This window comes from Dendrobates tinctorius, unplaced genomic scaffold, assembly GCF_039654945.1.
Source record: "Dendrobates tinctorius isolate UK_male_01 unplaced genomic scaffold, ASM3965494v1 ptg000250l, whole genome shotgun sequence".
Taxonomy (NCBI): Eukaryota; Metazoa; Chordata; class Amphibia; order Anura; family Dendrobatidae; genus Dendrobates; species Dendrobates tinctorius.
In genome coordinates, this window is record NW_027361917.1 from 32,216,634 (window position 1) to 32,242,210 (window position 25,577).

Sequence of the window (25,577 nt, forward strand, 5' to 3'; positions counted from 1 at the left end):
AAAGCCACCCCCCTGGGGTGAAGCACAAGTCTTCCTGTACCTGCGGGCAGGGTGACCTTTCAGTGACTCCGGTTACCCGACCCGCAGGAACGCGATTTATACCATGACGCCTACGTAGGCATCATGGGTCGTAATGGCACAACTTTTTATGACGCCTATGTAGGCATCATAGGTCGGGAAGGAGTTAATGTAACCTAATTACTCCCATAGTCCTTGACCATATGTTCAGCTTCCTCTTCTCGGTTCACTTAAGTTTTGTGAATGGTCTGCTATTCACCTCCTTTAAATTATCATTTTCAGCAACACTTCATGTGTAAACAGGGCATATGCTGCAGAAAATGACAGCCTATGCACACAAAATCTATGTAATATAATCTATTAGTTATCATTATGTGCCCATTGGAAGACTTATCAACCTGTCTAAACAGGTTATTAAATGATCACCAATCTGCTTCTATTTAGCTAAACAATGATCCTTTACAGTGGTGGGTCCTCTAATTTAAAAAAGCCCTAAAGATGAGTAAAAAGTTTGTTAACCAGTCAAAAGAAGTACAGAGAGGAACAGCTGTTACAATAAGAAGTACAAAAAGGAACAGCTGGTACAGTTTGTCCCCATTGTGCACTACCAGATAAAAGCGCATTAGTGCCATTGATAATACTGGTTCCTTTTTTTAAACCAAAGGTGATTTCTGATTAGCTACATAGAAGCCAAATGGCAGTCATTTCAAAGTCTTTTTAGACAAGCCAACTGCAGTTCTAATGCACTCATTTCCAATAATCAAGCATTGTAAAATTCAATCTACAGTGACCACGGCTGGGTACTACACATCAGCAACCTATTAATTTGAATAGGGAGTGGATGTGTAGTACCCAATCTCTGCCTTATATAACTTTTGTATTGCTATATTTGCACAAAAATATTACTTAACCTTTTTTTGATTTTCCATATTTTGATAGAGATGATTTTTAGGGTTTTATATGCATATACAGTTGCGTGAAAAAGTGTTTATCCCTTTCCTGGTTTCCTATTCTTCTGCGTGTTTGCCACACTTAAATGTTTCAGATCACCAAAGTAATTTAAATAATTGACAAAGATAACATAAGTAAACACAAAATGCAGTTTTTAAATGAAGGTCTTTATTACTAAGGGTAAAAGAATTCCAAACCTACAGGGCCTGTGTGAAAAAGTGATTGCTCCCTAAACGTAATAACTGGTATGGCCACCCTAAGCAGCAACAACTCTCTCAAAAGTCTTGGGGATCATCATGATGTTTCATGGCAAAACTGAGATGAGCCTTTATGTTCTTATTTCTCAGCATTGGTGTTCGTCTTGAAATTCTGCAGTGCATGGCATTTTTGCCCAGTCTTTTTCGTTTGGTGGAGTCATAAACACTGGCCTTAACTGAGGCAAGTAAAGCCTGCAGTTCTTTAGATATTGTTGTGGGGTCTTTTGTGACCTCTTTGATGAGTCGTCACTGCGCTCTTGAGGTAATTTTGGTTGGCCAGCCACTCCTGGTAAGGTTCACCACTCTACAATGTTTTTTGCCATTTGTGGATAATGACTCTCACTGTGGTTTGCTGGAGTCCCAATGCTTTAGAAATAGCTTTATAACCTTTTCCAGACTGATAGATCTCAATTACTTTATTTCTCATTAATTCCAGAATTTCTTTGGATTGCGGCATAATGTCTAGCTTTTGAGGATCTTTTGGTCTACTTCACTTTGTCAGGCAGGTCCTATTTATGTGATTTCTTGCTTGAGGACAGGTGTGTCAGTTATCAGGCTTCGATGTTTCTAGGTAATTTGAACTCAGCTTCCCAAAGTTGGTATAAACCACAGTTAATTTCTGTTTTAAGGGGTGGGGGCAATCATTTTTCACTTAGGGCCCTGAAGATTTCGATTTATTTTTCCCATAATAATAAAGACCTTAAATTAAACATTGCATTTTGTGTTTACTTAAGTTATCTTTGTCTAATATTTAAATTTGTTTGGTGATCTGAAACATTTAACTGTGACAAGCATGCAAAAGAATAGGAAATCAGGAAGGGGACAAACACTTTTTTCCTTAACTGCATAGATAGTATATGTCACCTAAGTAAAAAAAATCTCCCACGTTGCACCCCTAAATACATATATGTTCCACACATCTATATATATAATTGCCTTAAATTGTCCGTCATCCACTTCTGTTATGATTGAGTCACCGTAGGAGGAAAAAGCAGAAATACAAGCTAAGTCCAGAAAACCAGAGAAGTTGGCAACTATCAGATTGCAGACCCCTGAACCTATCAACACAACTAGCAGTAGCTGTGGGGGGTTCCTACGATGCCATAGACCCCTCAATCACAGCCAGAGAAATACATAGGCCTAAAGAAAGAAAGGGGAAATCTAAACTGCCCCAGAGCAGACCCCAAAGCAATAGGCAGCCCCCAACATATAATGACGGTGAAGCAAGATGAAAATACTAACACAGACAGAAAGATAGACTGAGCAAAGACGGGGCCCCAAAACTACCTAGATAGGAAAGGAAAGGAAGGCTGCTGTCTGCAATCTGCCAAAACCCTATCAAAGACAAAAGCCAACCAGCTGATATGAAAAAGGCCCTGAAGCAGCTAGGCTTCAAAAACTGAATCAGCACTCAGGTATTTTCAGAAGACAGAGCTAAATGAATTCAGCACACCCCAGCAGGGAATGGCAAAATCCAGAAAAACAAAGCAAAAACAAAATCAAAGCACAAAAGCAAAAGGCTGAGCAGCAAACTTAGCTTTGGAGGAGCAGGAATTCAGACTGGTCTCCATGGATCCCACAGAGAAATCACCCGCAGGGCAGAAGGGCGTCGGCAGCATTATATCCAGTCTGTAACTCCACTCAGCCAGTCACAATCATCAGCCTCAGGTGTTTGACAATCAGGCTCACTACCTTTCTTTACCAGAAGAGGGAGTTCCTCGGGCCTCAGTAATGAAGGGGAAAATGAACTCACAACAGTACCTCCCCCTTGAGGAGGGGTCACCGAACCCTCAACTATGCCACCTGCTTAACCCAGCAGGAAGTACGGCGGCGTCTACAAATCACTAAAATTGACAAATCCCCGGGCCCGGATGGGATACACCCCCGAGTACTGCAGGAATTAAGCACAGTCATAGATAGACCACTATTTTTAATCTTTAAAGATTCCATAATAACAGGGTCTGTACCACAGAACTGGCGTATAGCAAATGTGGTGCCAATATTCAAAAAGGGGACAAAAACTGAACTTGGAAATTATAGGCCAGTAAGTTTAACCTCAACTGTGGGTAAAATCCTGGAGGGTTTTTTAAGAGATACTATACTGGAGTATCTGGAGAAGAATAACCTTATGACCCAATATCAATATGGGTTTACAAGAGACCGTTCCTGTCAGACTAATCTGATAAGCTTTTATGAAGAGGTAAGTTCCAGACTGGACCAAGGGAATGCAGTGGACATGGTGTACATGGACTTTTCAAAAGCTTTTGATACGGTGCCACACAAGAGGTTGATACATAAAATGAGAACAATGGGGATAGGGGAAAATATGTGTAGGTGGGTTAAGAGCTGGCTCAGGGATAGGAAACAAAGGGTAGTTATTAATGGAGCACACTCAGACTGGGTCACGGTTAGCAGTGGGGTACCACAGGGGTCAGTTTTGGGCCCGCTTCTTTTTAACATATTTATTAATGACCTTGTAGGGGGCATAGAGAGTAGAATTTCAATATTTGCAGATGACACTAAACTCTGCAGGGTAATTAATACAGAGGAGGACAATTTTATATTACAGGAAGATTTATGTAAACTAGAAGCTTGGGCTGATAAATGGCAAATGAGCTTTAATGGGGATAAATGTAAGGTCATGCACTTGGGTAGAACGAACAAGTTGTATAATTATGTGCTTAATTGTAAAACACTGGGCAAAACAGTCACAGAAAAAGAACTGGGTGTATGGGTGGACGACAAACTCACATTTAGTGGCCAGAGTCAAGCAGCTGCTGCAAAGGCAAATAAAATAATGGGATGCATTAAAAGAAGCATAGATGCTCATGAGGAAAACATAATTTTACCTCTATATAAGTCACTAGTGCGACCACACTTAGAATACTGTGTACAGTTCTGGTCTCCGGTGTATAAGAAAGACATAGCTGAACTGGAGCGGGTGCAGAGAAGAGCGACCAAGGTTATTAGGGAACTAGGAGGTCTGCAATACCAAGACAGGTTATTACACTTGGGGTTATTTAGTTTGGAGAATCGAAGGCTTAGGGGTGATCTTATTACAATGTATAAATATATGTGGGGACAATACAAAGACCTTTCTAATGATCTTTTTACTCTTAGACCTGTGACGGGGACAAGGGGGCATCCTCTACGTCTGGAGGAAAGAAGGTTTAAGCATACTCACAGGCGCGGATTCTTTACTGTAAGAGCAGTGAGACTATGGAGCTCTCTGCCATATGATGTTGTAATGAGTGATTCCCAACTAAAATTTAAGAAGGGACTGGATGCCTTTCTTGAAAAGTATAATATTACAGGGTATATACACTAGTTTCCTTGATATTGCGTTGATCCAGGGAGCTAGTCTGATTGCCGTATGTGGAGTCGGGAAGGAATTTTTTTCCCCAATGTGAAGCTTACTGTTGCCACATGGGGTTTTTTTGCCTTCCTCTGGATCAACATGTTAGGGCAAGTTAGGATAGGATATGGGTTGAACTAGATGGACTTAAAGTCTCCCTTCAACCTTAATTACTATGTTACTATGTTACTATGTATGTTAGGGTGATCCCGATGAAAGGCACGCACCAATCGTTTGGCATGAATATCAGAGGCGGAGACCCAGGAATTATCCTCCTGACCATAACCCTTCCACTTAACCAAATACTGGAGTCTCCGTCTAGCCAGATGGGAATCCAGTACTTTCTCTACCTCATACTCCATGTTACCTTCAACCAATACAGGGTCTGGAGGTGCCACCCCCGGAACAACAGGTTCAACAAACCTCTTCAACAAAGATTTATGGAACACATTATGGATTTTAAATGTGACAGGAAGAGCCAAACGAAAAGAGACCGGATTAATAATCTCCACAATCTTGTAAGGTCCAATAAATCTAGGCTTAAACTTAGGAGAAGCCACCTTCATAGCAATATTTTTTGATGATAACCACACCATATCACCAACCTTAAACTGGGGACCAATGGTCCTATGTCGGTTGGAAAACCGCTGGGCCTTCTCCTGGGAGAGAGATAACTTATCCACCACTTGGTCCCAGATCTGGTGCATTCTCTCCACCACAGTGTCAACACCTGGACAGGCAGAGGGCTCCACCTGCCCTGAAGAAAATCGAGGATGAAACCCAATGTTACAAAAAAAAGGTGACATCCAAGTGGCAGAGCTAGCTCTATTATTCAAAGCAACTTCGGCCAAGGGCAAAAATGAAACCCAATCATCCTGATCAGCAGAAATAAAACATCTCAAATATGACTCCAAGGTCTGGTTTGTTCTCTCTGTCTGCCCATTGGTCTGAGGGTGAAAAGCAGAGGAGAAGGACAACTGAATTCCCAGCCTGGAACAGAAAGTTCTCCAAAATCTAGACACAAACTGCACTCCTCTGTCAGATACAATGTTCTCAGGAATCCCGTGCAAATGAACCACCTGTTGTAAAAACAGGGGCACCAACTCAGAGGAAGATGGCAACTTAGGGAGTGGTACAAGATGAACCATCTTAGAGAACCTATCACAAATCACCCAAATAACAGTCATCCTCTGAGAGACAGGCATATCAGAGATGAAATCCATTGAAATATGGGTCCATGGCCTCTTGGGGACAGGCAAAGGCATCAACAACCCACTAGAGCGAGAACACGATTTAGACCGGGAGCACGTCCCACACGACTGCACAAAATTCCTGACATCACGAGACAAGGAGGGCCACCAAAAAAAACGACTCACCAGATCTCTAGTACCAAAAATACCTGGATGACCAGCCAAAGCAGAGCAATGAACTTCAGACATCACTCTCTTCTTCCACTGGTCAGGAACATACAACTTTCCACTGGGACAATGCTCAGGTTTGTCCTCCTGGAACTCTTCCAGAGCACGTCTCAAATCGGGCGAGATGGCAGAGAGAACTACCACTTCGCCTAAGATGGTAGCAGGCTTGGTCACCACAGGAGAATCAGCAAGGAAGCTCCTAGAGAGGGCGTCTGCCTTGACATTCTTTGTTCCAGGAAGAAAAGAAACCACAAAATCAAAACGTGTAAAAAAAAAGGCCCATCTAGCCTGTCTAGGGTTCAAGCGCTTAGCCAACTCTATGTAAATCAAATTCTTGTGGTCAGTGAGGACCACGACTTGATGCTTAGCTCCCTCCAACCAATGTCTCCACTCCTCAAATGCCCATTTCATGGCCAACAGTTCCCTATTCCCCACATCATAGTTACGGTCAGATGGAGAGAACTTTCGGGAAAAGAAGGCACAAGGATTCATTTTAGATGTTACAGGATCCTTTTGGGACAAAACAGCTCCTGCACCAATCTCAGAAGCATCCACCTCTACCTGGAATGGAAGTGAGACATCAGATTGCCGCAAAACCGGGGTGGAGGTGAATCTTCGCTTCAACTCCTGAAAGGAAGAAACAGCCTCCGGAGACCAATTTAACACATCAGCACCCTTTTTAGTCAAATCAGTCAATGGCTTGGCAATACTAGAAAATTTTGCTATAAATTTCCGATAAAAATTAGCAAAACCCAAAAACTTCTGGAGGGCCTTCAAAGATGTGGGCTGAACCCAATCGTGAATGGCCTGTACCTTGGCCGGGTCCATTTCAATAGTTGACGGGGACAAAATAAATCCCAAAAAAGAAATCCTCTGTACTCCAAAAAGGCATTTAGATCCCTTGACATACAGGGAATTCTCCCTCAAGATCCGGAACACAGTCCGAATATGTTCCACATGAGAATCCCAATCCTTGGAGAAGATCAAAATATCATCCAGATAGATAATCAAAAATTTATCGACAAAATCTTGGAAAATATCGTTCATGAAGCACTGGAAGACAGAAGGGGCATTAGTGAGCCCAAAAGGCATCACCAGGTACTCAAAATGTCCCTCCGGAGTATTAAACGCCGTCTTCCATTCATCCCCATGCTTAATGCGAATAAGATTATACGCCCCCCTGAGGTCAAGCTTGGTAAACCAGCAAGCACCTTTAACTCTGGAGAAAAGATCAGAAATCAGGGGTAACGGATACTGATATTTAACAGTAATTTTGTTGAGGGCACGATAATCAATACAAGGTCTTAATGATCCATCCTTTTTGGCTAAAAAAAAAAACCGGCACCCAAGGGTGACGAGGATGGTCTAATATGACCCCTCTCCAACGCCTCCTTAATATAGGATCGCATAGCCTCATGCTCGGGTACAGATAAATTGAAGAGCCGACCCTTGGGAAATTTACACCCCGGGCTCAGTTCAATTGCACAGTCATAACTCCTATGAGGAGGCATAGACGCAGACTCATTCTCACTAAATACATCATAAAAGTCCGCCAAATAATCAGGAACATCATGCGACTAAGGAGAGGTGGAAAACACCGGAGCCCCACTAAAGGCACACCGACAACCCCAACTCACCACAGACACAGATTTCCAATCCAAAACTGGATTATGAATCTGTAACCAGGGAAACCCCAGAACAACAGTATCATGCAGATTATGCAACACCAGAAATCTGCAATTTTCTTGATGGTCTGGGGCGACCCGCATTACCACCTGGGTCCAAAACTGGGGTTTATTTTTAGCCAAAGGAGTAGCATCAATTCCCCTCAAAGGGATAGGCGTCTTCAGAGGTGTCATCGGAAATCCACAACGTTTAGCAAAATCCAAGTCCATTAGGTTTAGGGCTGCTCCCGAATCCACAAACGCCTTGGCGGAAAATGTGGACAGGGAGCAGATCAGAGTAATAGCCAGAAGAAACTTAGGTTGAACACCCCCAACAGAAAACGTGTGCAAAGCGTTTCTCTCGTTTGGGACAGACAGAAATAATATGCGAGGCATCTCCACAGAAAAAACACAACTTATTACACCTTCTGAACTCCTGACGCTGCTCTCTGGAAAAAACTCTATCACATTGCATAGGTTCAGACATTTGTTCAACAGGTGGCAACATCTCTCGTGCAGCTTTGCGTTCGCGCAAACGCCGATCAACCTGAATGGCTAATGACATAGAATCGTCAAGACCAGAGGGAACAGGAAATCCCACCATAGTATCTTTTACGGCTTCTGACAACCCCTTCCGAAAGAGAGCAGCCAAGGCATTATCATTCCAGGTAGTAAGTACTGCCCACTTTCGGAATTTTTGACAGTACAATTCTGCAGAATCACGACCCTGGCTCAATGCCAGCAGGGTCTTTTCAGCCTGATCAATGGCATTAGGTTCGTCATACAACAACCCCAAAGCTTGAAAGAATGCGTTCACATTAGTCAGAATAGGATCACCTGGTTTCAAAGAAAACGCCCAATCCTGGGGATCGCCACGCAGCAAAGAGATGACAATTTTAACCTGCTGCGCGGAGCTCCCTGACGAGTTAGGCTTCAAGGCAAAAAATAATTTACAATTATTTTTGAAATTCAAAAATTTAGACCGATCCCCAAAAAATACATCAGGTGTAGGAATCTTTGGTTCAGCAGCATGTGAATGAGCAAGGTAGGCGGAAATTCCCCGCACTTCCGCAGCGAGCTGCTCCACACGATCAGACAATTGCTTTATCTCCATTGAGAGAAAAAAAAAAATTCCCCCTACAGCCTCAGAGATATAGAGGAAAAAATATACACACTTTTTTTTTTTTTGACAATTCTTTCCTGCTATAGAGTACCCTAGGATCTGCGGTATGGCGGGTGATTCTGTTATGATTGAGTCACCGTAGGAGGCAAAAGCAGAAATACAAGCTAAGTCCAGAAAACCAGAGAAGTTGGCAACTATCAGATTGCAGACCCCTGAACCTATCAACACAACTAGCAGTAGCCGTGGGGGGTTCCTACGATGCCCTAGACTCCTCGATCACAGCCAGAGAAATACATAGGCCTAAAGAAAGAAAGGGGAAATCTAAACTGCCCCAGAGCAGACCCCAAAGCAATAGGCAGCCCCCAACATATAATGACGGTGAAGCAAGATGAAAATACTAACACAGACAGAAAGATAGACTGAGCAAAGAGGGGGCCCCAAAACTACCTAGATAGGAAAGGAAAGGAAGGCTGCTGTCTGCAATATGCCAAAACCCTATCAAAGACAAAAGCCAACCATCTGATATGAAAAAGGCCCTGAAGCAGCTAGGCTTCAAAAACTGAATCAGCACTCAGGTATTATTCAGAAGACAGAGCTAAATGAATTCAGCACACCCCAGCAGGGAATGGCAAAATCCAGAAAAATAAAGCAAAAACAAAATCAAAGCACAAAAGCAAAAGGCTAAGCAGCAAACTTAGCTTTAGAGGAGCAGGAATTCAGACTGGTCTCCAAGGATCCCACAGAGAAATCACCCGCAGAGCAGAAGGGCGTCGGCAGCATTATATCCAGTCCGTAACTCCACTCAGCCAGTCACAATCATCAGCCTCAGGTGTTTGACAATCAGGCTCACTACCTTTCTTTACCAGAAGAGGGAGTTCCTCGGGCCTCAGTAATGAAGGGGAAAATGAACTCACAACACACTTCCATCTGGATGTCCCCGAATCCCACAATCCACCGTGCCGCACCGGAAGTACACTGACCGCCATATTGAATACCCAAGTGATGGGTACTGCTGGTGGTACCAGGCCCTTACACAATATCACCAGCGGGACACCGCCGGGATCCCCCTGCCGCCAGACCCCCCACCGCCGCTGCTGGACCTGCCGCTGCCGCTGCTGGACCCACCACCACCGGACCCCCCCACCAGACTCGCTGCTACCTGCCCACCCACCTCTGTCCAGTCACAACTGGCATGGAAGACCGTGGCTTGCGGCCTGTGCTGGACATGGGGTGCGGGTGCCCTCTGGAAGCACCGCACACCATCTCCAGCACAGGCCGCAAGCCGCGGTCTTTCCTGCTGGCTGCCCGCCGCCGCCAGGACCCCGCCACCTCTGGACCACTCCACCACTGTTGCTGGACCCGCTGCTGCTGGCCACGCCACTGAACCCCCCGCCTGACCCGCTGCTACCTGCTCACCCACCTCTGTGCAGTCACAACTGGCATTGAAGAATGCAGCTTGCGGCCTGTGCTGGAGATGGGGTGCGGGTGCCCTCTGCAGAGGTGTCATCGGAAATCCACAACGTTTAGCAAAATCCAAGTCCATTAGGTTTAGGGCTGCTCCCGAATCCACAAACGCCTTGGCGGAAAATGTGGACAGGGAGCAGATCAGAGTAATAGCCAGAAGAAACTTAGGTTGAACACCCCCAACAGAAAACGTGTGTGCAAAGCGTTTCTCTCGTTTGGGACAGACAGAAATAATATGCGAGGCATCTCCACAGAAAAAACACAACTTATTACGCCTTCTGAACTCCTGACGCTGCTCTCTGGAAAAAACTCTATCACATTGCATAGGTTCAGACATTTGTTCAACAGGTGGCAACACCTCTCGTGCAGCTTTGCGTTCGCGCAAACGCCGATCAACCTGAATGGCTAATGACATAGAATCGTCAAGACCAGAGGGAACAGGAAATCCCACCATAGTATCTTTTACGGCTTCTGACAACCCCTTCCGAAAGAGAGCAGCCAAGGCATTATCATTCCAGGTAGTAAGTACTGCCCACTTTCGGAATTTTTGACAGTACAATTCTGCAGAATCACAACCCTGGCTCAATGCCAGCAGGGTCTTTTCAGCCTGATCAATGGCATTAGGTTCGTCATACAACAACCCCAAAGCTTGAAAGAATGCGTTCACATTAGTCAGAATAGGATCACCTGGTTTCAAAGAAAACGCCCAATCCTGGGGATCGCCACGCAGCAAAGAGATGACAATTTTAACCTGCTGCGCGGAGCTCCCTGACGAGTTAGGCTTCAAGGCAAAAAATAATTTACAATTATTTTTGAAATTCAAAAATTTAGACCGATCCCCAAAAAATACATCAGGTGTAGGAATCTTTGGTTCAGCAGCATGTGAATGAGCAAGGTAGGCGGAAATTCCCCGCACTTCCGCAGCGAGCTGGTCCACACGATCAGATAATTGCTTTATCTCCATTGAGAGAAAAAAAAAAAAATTCCCCCTACGGCCTCAGAGATATAGAGGATAAAATATACACACTTTTTTTTTTTTGACAATTCTTTCCTGCTATAGAGTACCCTAGGATCTGCGGTATGGCGGGTGATTCTGTTATGATTGAGTCACCGTAGGAGGCAAAAGCAGAAATACAAGCTAAGTCCAGAAAACCAGAGAAGTTGGCAACTATCAGATTGCAGACCCCTGAACCTATCAACACAACTAGCAGTAGCCGTGGGGGGTTCCTACGATGCCCTAGACCCCTCGATCACAGCCAGAGAAATACATAGGCCTAAAGAAAGAAAGGGGAAATCTAAACTGCCCCAGAGCAGACCCCAAAGCAATAGGCAGCCCCCAACATATAATGACGGTGAAGCAAGATGAAAATACTAACACAGACAGAAAGATAGACTGAGCAAAGACGGGGCCCCAAAACTACCTAGATAGGAAAGGAAAGGAAGGCTGCTGTCTGCAATCTGCCAAAACCCTATCAAAGACAAAAGCCAACCAGCTGATATGAAAAAGGCCCTGAAGCAGCTAGGCTTCAAAAACTGAATCAGCACTCAGGTATTATTCAGAAGATAGAGCTAAATGAATTCAGCACACCCCAGCAGGGAATGGCAAAATCCAGAAAAACAAAGCAAAAACAAAATCAAAGCACAAAAGCAAAAGGCTAAGCAGCAAACTTAGCTTTAGAGGAGCAGGAATTCAGACTGGTCTCCAAGGATCCCACAGAGAAATCACCCGCAGGGCAGAAGGGCGTCGGCAGCATTATATCCAGTCCGTAACTCCACTCAGCCAGTCACAATCATCAGCCTCAGGTGTTTGACAATCAGGCTCACTACCTTTCTTTACCAGAAGAGGGAGTTCCTCGGGCCTCAGTAATGAAGGGGAAAATGAACTCACAACACACTTCCATCTGGATGTCCCCGAATCCCACAATCCACCGTGCCGCACCGGAAGTACACTGACCGCCATATTGAATACCCAAGTGATGGGTACTGCTGGTGGTACCAGGCCCTTACACAATATCACCAGCGGGACACCGCCGGGATCCCCCTGCCGCCAGACCCCCCCGCCACCGCCGGACCCCCCACCGCCGCTGCTGGACCCGCCGCTGCCGCTGCTGGACCCACCACCACCGGACCCCCCCACCAGACTCGCTGCTACCTGCCCACCCACCTCTGTCCAGTCACAACTGGCATGGAAGACCGTGGCTTGCGGCCTGTGCTGGACATGGGGTGCGGGTGCCCTCTGGTAGCACCGCACACCATCTCCAGCACAGGCCGCAAGCCGCGGTCTTTCCTGCTGGCTGCCCGCCGCCGCCAGGACCCCGCCGCCTCTGGACCACTCCACCACTGTTGCTGGACCCGCTGCTGCTGGCCACGCCACTGAACCCCCCGCCTGACCCGCTGCTACCTGCCCACCCACCTCTGTGCAGTCACAACTGGCATTGAAGAATGCGGCTTGCGGCCTGTGCTGGAGATGGGGTGCGGGTGCCCTCTGGTAGCACCGCACACCATCTCCAGCACAGGCTGCAAGCTGTGGTCTTTCGTGCTGGCTGCCTGCCGCCGCCAGGACTCCGCCGCTGGACCACTCCACCGCCGTTGCTGGACCCGCTGCTGCTGGCCACACCGCCGAACCCCCCCTCCGGACCTGCCGCTGCCTGCTCACCCACCTCCGTGCAGTCACAGCTGGCAGGAAAGACAGTGGTTTGCGGCCTGTGCTGGAGGTGGGGTGCGAGCACTGGACCCGCCGCCGCCACTAGACTTGCCGCTGCTGGCCACGCCGCCGGATCCGCCGCTGCCTGCCCACCATGTACATACACACACACATGTACATACACACACATGTATATACACACACATGTACACACACACATGTACACACACGTACACACACATTCTCACATACACACACATGTAAACACACATGTACTCGCATACACACACACATACTCACATACATACACGTACTCACATACACACATGTACTCACACACACACACACACACATACTCACATATACACACACACTCACTCACATACACACACGTACTCACATACACACACGTACTCACATGTATACACACACGTACTCACATACACACACACGTACTCACATACATACACGTACTCACATACACACATGTACTCACACACACACACATACTCACATATACACACACACGCACTCACATACACACACTTTCTCACATACACACACGTACTCACATGTATACACACACGTACTCACATACACACACACGTACTCACATACACACACATATACTACATCTCCAGCACAGGCCGCAAACCACCCTCTTTCCTGCCGGCTGTGACTGCACGGAGGTGGGTGGGCAGGAAGCTGTGGGACGCACACACACATACTCTCACACACACACACATGTGCGTACACACACATGTACTCACACATGCACAAGTACACACACAAACATGTACTCACACACGTAAACAGACATACACACACACACGTATTCACACACACACACCCCATACACACACTTCCCTCCCAATGTGATAGCAGCGGGCACACCTCTAGTTAATGTTTAATTAGCCAATGTGCAACCCACCATTCAAAATATCAATTCAAAATCCAGTGCTGTGATTCCATGGTAATAAGCTAATAAGCCACTTTATTCTTTCCACAACTCATTATTCATTGTACTTCACCTCTCCCAATTCAATACTAGTCACTGTCTTGTGTTCTCCCCCTTCCCAATGCTCCTCTCCCACAATTATTTACAAGTCTCTGCCCAGTCTTGTGACCTCTCTTGTCTCATCAATTCCACTCCACTCTGCTACTCTCCCCATCAAATTCATCACATGCCCTTGTCTTGTGTCCTCTTCTCCTTCTGCGTACTGTATCCTATTTAGCAGCAGATCAAATAAATAGTATAAAAATATTAACTTCTCCCAACACATAATTCCCTTTGTTTTCACTTCTTGCCTCATTTGAGCTAAATGAGGCAAACAGTGCGATTATATCACTGAGCCACTGCATCATAGAGAAACAGCTTGACAGGAGGCGGGAATGGCTTCCTATACATATGAAGCTATTTTATATTGCGGTCAGTATAGCTGCAAAAAAGCTCTTTGCAGAAAGATGTGCACTGCTAACAATGATGACATAGTTTATGATGAGAGCACTCTGAGTATGGTCTCCACCCTCCACCACCACCTCTATCCCTCAGTGTCTTGGACCTGGGTGGTTGCCCAGGTTGCTCTCATTATAATTCACAATTGCTGACAGTATTCATTGTATGGTGGACATTGAGGTCATTGTTTGGCTTTTGATTTGCATAGCAGCCAATTGTAACCAAATGACTTCATTATAGGGGGCAGTGGTGAAGTGGGTTGGTAGAGGAAGCAATCTCCTTCTCTGAAATGGCTCCTGCTTGTTGAACAGCTCTGTGATGACAATATAAATCTTGATGTGATAATTGACTCCTCATCAAGACATACAGTTAAATCCAATAGCTGGGAGAAGTTAAAGTTTGTTCATGTATGGAGTGTTGGAGTTGCAGGCCCATGCCGAAGGGACTTTGTTGAGCTGATAGCAGATTGTTCTGTTTTAACTGTTAAAGTTTATGTGTAGTTCCTCTTTAGACTGTATTGTTTGGACCCTCAGTTTTGTTTGTGTCAGTTCTTCCCTTTGTAAGACTGACCCTGGCTGGGTACTTTCTGGAAATTCCACAAAAATGATAAGTAGGCTATTTTCTCATTTCCTTTCTTCATCCTGATTATACTTCCTCCTTGTTTTCCAGTGGCAGCAGTCTTATGTGTTTCCAAGTGAAGATTGCAAAGAAATAGGAGAGACCATTACAGATAAAAACAGATTTTTTTTTTACTGTATTCTTGAAAAATAAGTAATCAAAATAGATAGCAGGCACAACACTTCATGCATCTTAAATATTATATTACAATGATAGAGGTTTCAGCATAATGAAATGGAGAAAAAAATCACAAAATCCTGTCATTTATTAAAAATTGCAAATAAATCCTTTATTTTATTAAAAAAATGATGATATAGACATATTCAGAATTAAATAAAGGAACTATTTCCATTTTTTTAAAATTGTATGATAGTTTTTCTCCATTTTATTTGATGCCCTGTCAACCTGAAGATTCCGTGCACTTCATTAGATAAGGATGAACTGCTGGACATTCAATTTATTGCAGGGTAGGTGACTCAAATTCTTACTTTTGTTGTCCAGCATAATGGCTACATTCAGCTTAATCTCGCAGATACAGGTTCTTCAGCTGCATGTCATTCCCTGACATGAATAGCAATCCATCTAGAGTAGCTTCCTTCTCTGATGCTCACACAAGGCCAGACGTCTTTCTCTAATCTCTCTCACCAGACTAGCTTCTATGAGTTCACTCACTGTTATAGGGTAACACACTCAAACTCACATTGATTTTATCTCTCCTGGTGAGCTGTTCTGATTAAATGATGTTCCTTTTGAGGCATCTCCTTACTCAACTATGCTCCATCTCAGTTGTACTCCAGGTCAGTTGTATTCACTTCAATCTGTAACTTGTCTTCTGCAACTCTCAATCTCACTCTTTCTAACTTTTAAAGGGAATCTGTCACCCCTTTTTTCGAATATGAGCTGCCATCACCGACATCAGGGGTTTATCTACAGCATTCTGTAATGCTGTAGATAAGCCCCCGATGTAACCTGAAAGATAAGAAAAAGGAGTTAGATTATACTCACAGGGGGCAGTCATGGTTCGATGGGTGTCGCGGTCCGGTCTGGCGCCTCCCATCTTCATACGATGCCATCCTCTTCTTTCCTTCCTGTCGTGGCTCCGGCGTAGGTGCCCTGCTGCACCTGCGCAGGAGCCATGACAGGAAGGAAAGAAGAGGACGGCATCGTATGAAGATGGGAGGCACCAGACCGGACCACGACACCCATCGGACTAGACCGCCCCCCCCGGTGAGTATAATCTAACTCTATTTTCTTATCTTTCAAGTTACATCGGAGGCTTATCTACAGCATTACAGAATGCTGTAGATAAGCCCCTGATGTCGGTGCCAGCAGCTCATATTCGAAAAAAGGGGTGACAGAGTCCCTTTAATCACTAACTCTACCATTTTTTTTATCTACTTACACTTTGGGTCTGCAGACCAACGATAAACCTTATATCAGCTAAACCATTTCTAATCTTGAAAGGTTTAAGCAGTTAATCCTCTTCTATCTAAAATCCATTTTTAAATGATGTCATGTACAGAAATTATCAAGTATCATGCTCAACATATCCATTTAGGAATTTCTATTTCATAGTGCAATGCAATGTGTTCATAACGGCATTAAGAAAAGCTCAATGTAATATATCGAAACCGCATTAAAAGGAGCATGTCATCAGGTTTTTCCCATATGAGGTAAGGTCTGTACCTGTAAGCCCTCATATACAGCATTCTAAAATGCGGTCTATATGCCCCCAATCCAGCCTTAAAGACAAGAAAAAGACCTTTTACTATACCCACCTATGGGGCTGTACAATCCGATGTGGGTCTCTGATCTTGATCTAGCGCCTCCTCTCTTCTTGCGATCATTGTCCTCCTTCTGTGCTTCTTGTGGATGATGCATCCTATGTCATCCATGCAGGCTTACTTCTCTTTACCCTGTCCAGGGAAGAGTAAAGTACTGCAGTGCGCATACACCGGCGTTCTTTGACTTTTTCCTGTGCTTGAGCACTGCAGGATCATGATGCTGGACACTGTGAGGATGACGTAGGACGTATCATCTACACAAAGCAGAGGATGGTGACCACAAAAAGGGAGGAGGTGCTGAATCAAAACCAGAGACGCCCATGGGATTGGACCGTCCTGAAGAAGATTATAATAAAAGGTCTTTTTCTTTTTTTGCAGGCCAGATTGGAGGTATATACACAGCATATTATAATTCTGCATATGAGGGCTTACAGGTACAGGCCTTACCTCATAGGGGAAAAACCTGGTGACAGGTTCCCATTAAAACATTAATCACAATGTTCTAAGGGTGTTGCTATTTTCGAAACTTCTTTACACCTTTATAATCAATGTTGTCAATGATGAAAATAATGGCTGCTGTAAACGGTATATTATTTCCCAATGTCTGAGTGTTGATGATTCTGCTGAAAGATTAGATTTGCAATATATATCCAATTCCCTTTTCACTTTTACTATCCTTCATCATATTCACTGTGGGCCAGGAAGCAGAGATATGAATTGTGTGATTGACCATCAAGCTGGGTGATGATTCTTGTACCTGTGAAAATAGTATGGAGAGAGGTAGATGGTCAGTAGTAATAATAACAGCAGCACCTGACTAATAACAAATGGTGCATCTGAAATCACAAAAGTCAACTTCTTCAACCATCAACCCTGTACTGTACAGCAATATTTATATACAGAAAATGACATGACACTGTTTTTACTTGTACAATTTAGATGCTGAATCCCTTTGTGCTAGGAACCTGCAAAGTTTAAGCTTCATCTTACTTCCTTCTCTCTCTAGATGGATGAGCATTGTCCCATTCATATCTTATTTGTTTGCTTGTTTGTCAGTGTATGGATAAAAATTATGATAAGTAATCCACTTACCAGTAAATTGTGTAATTGATAACCTTAAATACTTTATTCTTGGCTCAAATACTTTGGCTATATTTATTAAATTATAGGACCCTGGAAGAAACAGGTTTTTGAATAAGTGAATGCAGACCTATTCATGATAGGCTCTATCATACCTAATCTAAAATACTATTAATTTACTTATGTGTAATCTATATCGTTTAGAGGGACAGGTTGTTGTATTTTGCATATATGTTGTTCTAAAGTGGTCTATTTAATATTTGTGCCAAAATTATTCCTTTTCAGCAATAAATGTGCTTCTCTGACATACAAGAATGAGTGCAGTACTTACAAGGAATGATATCTAGACTCTCAAAACAAGTTACAGCTGGTGGCTTGGTCTAGAGTAATCTATCTCTCCTTCATTTGAGATGACTACTAAAATAATGATCAATGTTCCTTGAAAAGTATATCTAATTAGCCAATTTGTCTCATTAAAATGCCGTCCACCGAATTTAGTAATCGTATAAACACCACTAAATGTACAGATATCATTTTTCCATTATGGTTTGGTTGCTGAAATTCACGATATGCTGAAAACTATTCATGTTACTATATGGCAAAGTTGCAGATTATGAAAATACTTTGTAGGCATACAATGCATTCTCTCCTGTACTGGTTATTTTGTTAATATATCTTAACAGCACACCATTCTTAAAAATACCATGCTATCTCCATCAGAGAAAGCTTAGAAAGGCTCTAAAGCATTTTTTCTTCTAAAGAACAGGCTAGGCAACTAATAGAGAATTATGTAAATGCTCTTGTGTGTGTCTAGTGTAGTCTTGTCTTAGCTGATGATCCATTTCCAGGTTGTCCACCATATTTTATCATTCCTTTCCCCATATATGGCTCCTCTGTAGCAGACTACATTTTCCATTAAGCTTCTGGCTTTCCAGAGATGGTCTATTTTGATTTAAATGTAATAACTCTCGTCCAAGTCTTGTCTAACAACAACCAGTGATTTATCAGTGAAATAAAACTGCTTCCTTTTGACTGCCCGTTCCATGTGAAACAGCTTCAGCTTTATTACCAAGGTGTGGGCAGCCATTTAATGATAAATACTTCTAACAACAGATTACCCCAAAGGGATAAATAAACCCTATTTAATGGATACACTTAAACGTGACTTTTATTGACTCCAATTATAAAATGGTCTATAATTAAAATTACTGCAGTGAACCTATATTATTACAGTCTTTGGGGTCTTGCAAGAGCCTAGAGCATAATAAACGCAAGATGTAACTAGAAAAAAAAACTCACCTGACTCCTCACCTCTCAGGTTTCCATGCCGTCCGCGCCTCTGTTGCATCTCATCTCCAGCCCAATGTTCACGATTGACTGGTGTTTCCGGCTGAGATCAGACCTTAATGTTCTAATTAGGCTTCAATAGATAGCCACTACTACAGCTAACAGACTTCACATTACCTTATTAAAAAGTGTTTTGATTAAGTTATTATGCAGAAAATCCTTTTTGTTTCATAGAAGACAGTGCTTTTAATTTTGAAAATAGCTTGATAAAACAGCCAGACTGACAATGAACTTGCCTGACAGTATGATTCTATCTTCATTTTTAAAGAGTGAAGTTGAAAGGAGAGGTCGTGTAAGGCTACTTTCACGCTTGCTTTTTTTTGCAGCGCGTTTTTCCCGCAAAAAAACGCATGGAAAAAACGCATACAAACGCATACAGTTGCTGCGGTTTTTTCAAGCATTTTTATGTGCATGCATGAAAAAAACGCAGCGTTTTTATGTGTTTGTATGCGTTTTTAGTGCGTTTTTACCGAGTTTGTGCTTTTTTTCCAACATTAGTTGGCCTCACCAAAATAATCAAGATAGGGTTAGGATTAACAATAACCCAAACCATGACTTTACTAACCCTAACCCTAACCCTTAACCAAACCATACTAACCCTAACCCTAACCCATAACCAAACCATACTAACCCTAACCCTAACCCTTAACCAAACCATACTAACCCTAACCCTAACCCTTAACCAAACCCTACTAACCCTAACCCTAACCCTAACTCTAAACCCTAACTAACCCTAACCCTAACCCTTAACCAAACCATACTAACCCTAACCCTAACCCTTAACCAAACCATACTAACCCTTAATCAAACCATATTAACCCTAACCCTAACCCTTAACCAAACCCTACTAACCCTAACCCAAACCCTAAACCCTAACTAACCCTAACCCTTAACCAAACCATACTAACCCTAACCCAAACCCTAACTCTAACCCTAACCCTAAACCCCCTTAAGTAACCCTAACTCTAACCCAAAACCCTAATTTCCATTGTCTAACCAATGGTCAACAAAAAAATGCATGCGCAAAAAAACGCATACATGAGCATGCCAATGCGCACATATGCGCACCCATAGACTTACAATGGGTGTCTTGCTGTAAAAAAAATGCATTGCTCGCGCATGCGTTTTTTTGAGGCAAGTCGGACGCCCAAAAAATGCAACAGGATGAATTTTGTGCGCCCGAGCGCACACCACAAAAAAACGCATACGCGTAAAAACGCATACAAACGCATGTGTATGCGCACATAAGCGCATCCCATGCAAAATATAGGAAAAAAAGCGCATGCGTTTTTTAGCGCTAAAATACAGCGCAAAAAAACGCAAGTGTGAACCCAGCCTAAGAAGGCAGTTAATTTTAAAACTATATAAAAATACTGGGGATGGACATGACAAAAGATACAAGTGGAAAAATTTGCTGAACAATTACAATCCACAGGGATTTAATGTACTGTGTGGTAGGAACATCACTAAAAACGTGGAAAGTCAGCAAAGTATAATTAAATGACACTGGTCAACAATAAAAAGACAACTGAATGTTTTTCTTTTAAACAAAATTAATGAAGTAATTATAAAAAGAGTAGGAAATCATTTACATGTATTGGGTGTAATGATGTATGTTACTTTAGTAATTTGTAACTACAGACAAGGCATGCTGTTTTTGTATAACACCATATCACGTTGATCTGAATTGAAGTTTAACTACATTTTGCTCATAATTAAGCAAAGTTATTTATTAGTTGCCATTTCTGTGGACTTATGAATGATTGCATTGTATAGGTCCCTACTATGACATCTGCAACTTGTAAATTGTCCACAATTTTATACAGAGTCACATAGTTAATTTCCATTTACACCAAGTGGCTCTGAAAAAAACAAATCTAAACCAGTATTGCCCAACATACTGAACTGAATGCTTACTGGTCTGCTTCATGACCCTGTTGGAAAAATTGTATGATATTTTTTATAGTGATATTCATCATGCTCCTTCATAAAAGTAAAATGGTACCATAGTTGGTGAATTTAAACAAGCTACAGGCTATAAAATTAATTAAAACCTATATTCCTAAAGTGTTGTTTCAATGAAATACAAAAATGCCTAAATGGCAGTGGTTTATTGTGGCAGACCTTGGGCCTCTGATATGGATCTCTCTGTAATCCAAGCAAATCACAGGTGATTTGAAAAAAAAGGAAAATGTATCTAGTATAAAGATCGATAAAGATAAAATATCAAAAGTTTATACTGCATACCTATGAATATGAGGTATCTGAACTATTGAATATAGTTGTAATATTTAAAATTCTGGCTTCTAGCCATGGAGTTTCTATGCATGTCCAGACTGAATAATAATTAAACAATTCAAGTAAAACTTTTCAGCTTATCGTTAGCGGTCTCTCGGCCAATAAAATTGCCAAAGTGCATCATGTGAGTGACGTGACAGTTGGAAGAATACAAAACTAAGTTCGCCCATCCATTCTAAAGCAAAGAGGTCAACGTCCAGGCAAAATATTGCAGTCAACAAGTCTGCTCATCACAAAGTTTATCAGTTCTGGTGCGACAAACATAGCAAAGCAGGTTGCTCATATGGTTTGTAATAGTGAGATCACGGACGTCTATGTAATCACCGTGCAATCACATGCACATTACATGGTCCCATGGAAACATTCAGAGAAGACAGGTTCTGACAATCTTATTTGTTTGCTGGGACTGTTCTATATGTTATTGTCTGTTGGTGGTTTAATAGAGTATTTCCACTCTGTTTTGCCCTCAACTTATGTTGTCTGAGTAGTACTATTCCCACGGTGAAGGAGTGTGGGCATTTAGTGGGATGAGCCTTGGTCCATGCGGTCTTTCTAAAGACAGCCGGGCCAATGGACGAGAGCACTCACTGACCCTCGTGTTTCCATAGGTGGATTTAGAAAATATTAACAAAATAATACATTTTAAAATTTTGTTTTAAGGAGCAAAACTGTAGCAATGCAGTGACATGACAAGAATCTCCATATATGAAAAATTAGAAGGATGAGACTCACCGTCCTTGTATCCTACACATTACACCCCTGCTGAACATTTTAATGTGTCAATAAATTCTGGATTTTATAGGATAGTGAGTGCTATCCTTCTCATTTCTGATATTGTATGTGGACTTTGGTGATGCTTTTTCTGGATTGAGCACCTATGCGTGGTGAACCTAGGTGGACCCTATGAGGGGGTGTGCAGTGCTGTGGTACAGCAGTGCGGATTTTCATTTCCCTTCACATTGACATGACAAGAATCTGCTTAGTCAGTTATATGCTAAATTGTTGTGAGTCATGTTTATGTGTGAGATAACCAAGATGATTGTCTATAACATGATGGTAGTCTCACGTTTGATGAAGCAAAGTAGGATACAGTTGACATGCACCAGGGGCCGTGGGATACTCAGTACCGGGCCTGTTAACTTCAGTTGGGGATGTCACAGTGGCTGTGACCCGGTCCGTGGCCCCAGGCGGTCAATGAAAAATGTTGGAGTGTAATAAAAAGAGAATAAAGTTTATATATCAATATGTGACGCCACCTGTGGTATTCTGGTCAGAGGCAACCAACGCTGCTATGTTGTTCCCCCTGAGACTGTTGGTCTGTCGCAGCTGAGGTGAAAATGGCTCTCCACAGGTAGAGCAATAATCCCAGGGCCGTTGAGAGTTGTTTTTAGGGGTGATGATGTCAGGTGGAGTGGAGGATGTAGCAGTGCAGGGTGCTAGGTGCAGAAAGGAGACAAAGGACTCAGAGAATGCAGTTCCAAGGGGCTTTACTCAGTCTGGTGCACACTTTGGTGTTGAGTCCTCCAGGCCAAGGGGTCCAGTCAACTTTCAGGCAAAGTGAAGTACACCCCTCCAGCACTCCCTGTCAGTTTGTACCTTTCTTGGCCATCTCCTCACACTATGCAGACTTTACTCCTTCCTTCCTTTCAGCTTCTCACAATCGAGTGTAAATTTGCTATGGCCCATAAAGTAACCACAGCTGTCAGCTTGCTAGTTAAGTCATGATGTCCACTCCACTAGACTAGGGGATGAGACCCTCCTGCGACCTGGATTCTTCCCCCCACCTGCGTGGGACGAGCCCCACGGGGAGCACTCTCCACCTGTGCCTCTAGAAGAACCACTCTTTCCTCCAGGGAGCCTTTCTTAGAAAACAATCCGTCCAGCAGCCCTCCGGACAGGAGCTGCGCCAGACACGTCTTGTCATTTCCCCTCCTTCTGAGGGAACTCACCAACTGACTACAAATCTCCAGCTCTTTTCCTAAGCACCACCCACCTCGCAGCACTCTTCGTGCTCCAAGCAGGGACCATAAAGGATGCGCTGCTACGCGCGTGTGTGTGTGATGTGAGTGTTGGAGTCTGGTTGGGTGCCCCATCTTACCTGGTCGTGAGATACCACACCTCTGGATGAGGTGCAGTACCTCTGTGGCTACTGGACTCGCAGGGGCACCACATTCCCCCCTTGTTAAACCCAGCACATCCGCGGGCTGAAAATAAAGCAAAGATGTTACCGAAGAACAGAAAAAAATTCATATTTTTCGAACAATACTGCCAACAGTTAACAATACATATTTTACCATAGAACTTCTCCAGAGAGAGGTACCTTTTCTTTAAATGTTACCTAAGGTAACTTTATTTATGCTACTCATAACTCTAAGTGCTAACTGGTGACATCTGGTAACTATGGTTCGCCACCTTGTTCAAGTTTTTACTCAACAACTTCACATTTTTCTTATCTTCTCTTTTTTTAATACCATCTTTAATAAATCCTATCAATATTAAAACACTATCAACATTTCATTACAAATTTAACTGAATTTTTGGCAACCCCAACTGGGGTATCTTGAAGTGTCCATTTTTGTTGATGGAGGACCGCTCTAAACCTCCAACGGTGGTCCTGGGTGGGCTGCAGGACATAGACGGTCTTCCACTTCCAGACCCAGTTCTTGGCCACACCCGTGGGTTTTTGTTCAGGTCTGAGGTAGTCCTATTTGTAGAGGTTCTAGTAAAACCAAGAGAGAGCACCTAAAGAGGTGCAAACTATTTACAGGAAGTTTGAGATCACTTCAAGTTCGTGACCACTCAGTTTCTTGTTGTAACTGAACTGATGCCCAACTTGGGTAAAACTGGAAACAGGAAAAATAAACGAGGCACAATGGTGCCTATACCCTCCTAGGCAACTGTTCTTTTATTTAATAAGCATTTTACGGGTGTCCACTCCCTGGGGTGATAGAAGCATTGTATCCCTTCTGCTTCCAGGGTAAGTGCTCTGGGTGTCCACTTCTAGGTGGCCTGACTGGTTGAGCCTCTCCTGGTGGGGCTGATTTGGTGGTTGCCATGGTGGGGGCTATAGCAGCCTGGGGTGTAGCTGCTCCAGATGCAGGGGCCAAAGTTTTTATTCCTCCCCCTTCAGGATAGTAGGTTGTGATCGGCCTGGGGGTCTCTGATGCTGCTGCCGCTTTATTGGCTGCCTCCTGCTGTTCATATGCAGTGTCCAGTTCCGGGGGGACCCTTCTAACATTAACGGCATACCAACCCCGTGGCCCCAGATGCCGGGTGAATGAGACAAGGTCTCCCGGTTTCAGATTACGGCCTGAGTGTCCCTTTACTAGGTGGGCCTCCACGTCCTGGCGATTGACCAAGAGGTCGGGGGCCCCTGGAAACCAGGACAAACCCATAGCCATGGTTATCATCAAAGTTCAGGACCCTACCCCAGCTCACTCATTCTGGGTCTTTGATGGTAACACCCCGGGTCCACCTCTTAATCTGGAGGTCTTTTTCCTCCAGGGCCAGATGTCGCCTTCTTCTCTCTTTTTGCTCCTTAGCATACTGGCGTAGCTGCTGACTACAAAAATCATCTGCCTGGGAGAAGCCTGCTGCGCCTGCCTCCTGCATAGGCTCATCACTGCCTGCTTTTGGTATGGGGCTTGGTTTTGCTGTTTTTCCCCCAGTTGACACTTTCTGGTCCCAGGCCAGATCTAACACCACCTGGCCAGACTTCGGGGGTGATGGGGACCTAACCGGTTCTAGTAGGGCCTCTCAGGACACAGGGGTGCCAGCGGTACCTGGTGTCGCTGCACCACTGGTATCCGCCACAGGCTCCGATGTCAGGGACGCTGAAGTGGCAGTCGGATCCAAAGTGGAGGGCGCAAGAGAGCCTCTTCCTGGAATGGGTGTAGGTACTTCCTGGATGGCGGTGATGACCTCCAGTGTCATTGCGGCCACAGGTTCCGGGTCTGGTAATGGCATAGTGCTGGAATCGGGTAACGGGGTCGGTGGTACTCTGGGGCCAGACCCCTCCTGAGCTTGCTGCTTCTTTAGCTCCAACTGAGCCTGGTGGTCCCGCAGATCTCGGTGTAGGCGGCGGATCTCCTCCTCCAGCT

At 43.9% G+C, this 25,577-nt stretch overlaps 1 protein-coding gene across 1 annotated transcript in view; it reads left to right on the forward strand.

Moving 5' to 3' along the window:
- Positions 1-25,577, forward strand: part of LOC141063516 (proton-coupled folate transporter-like) — a 614,330-nt gene that overhangs the window by 439,168 nt on the left and 149,585 nt on the right. The window lies entirely within an intron of this gene.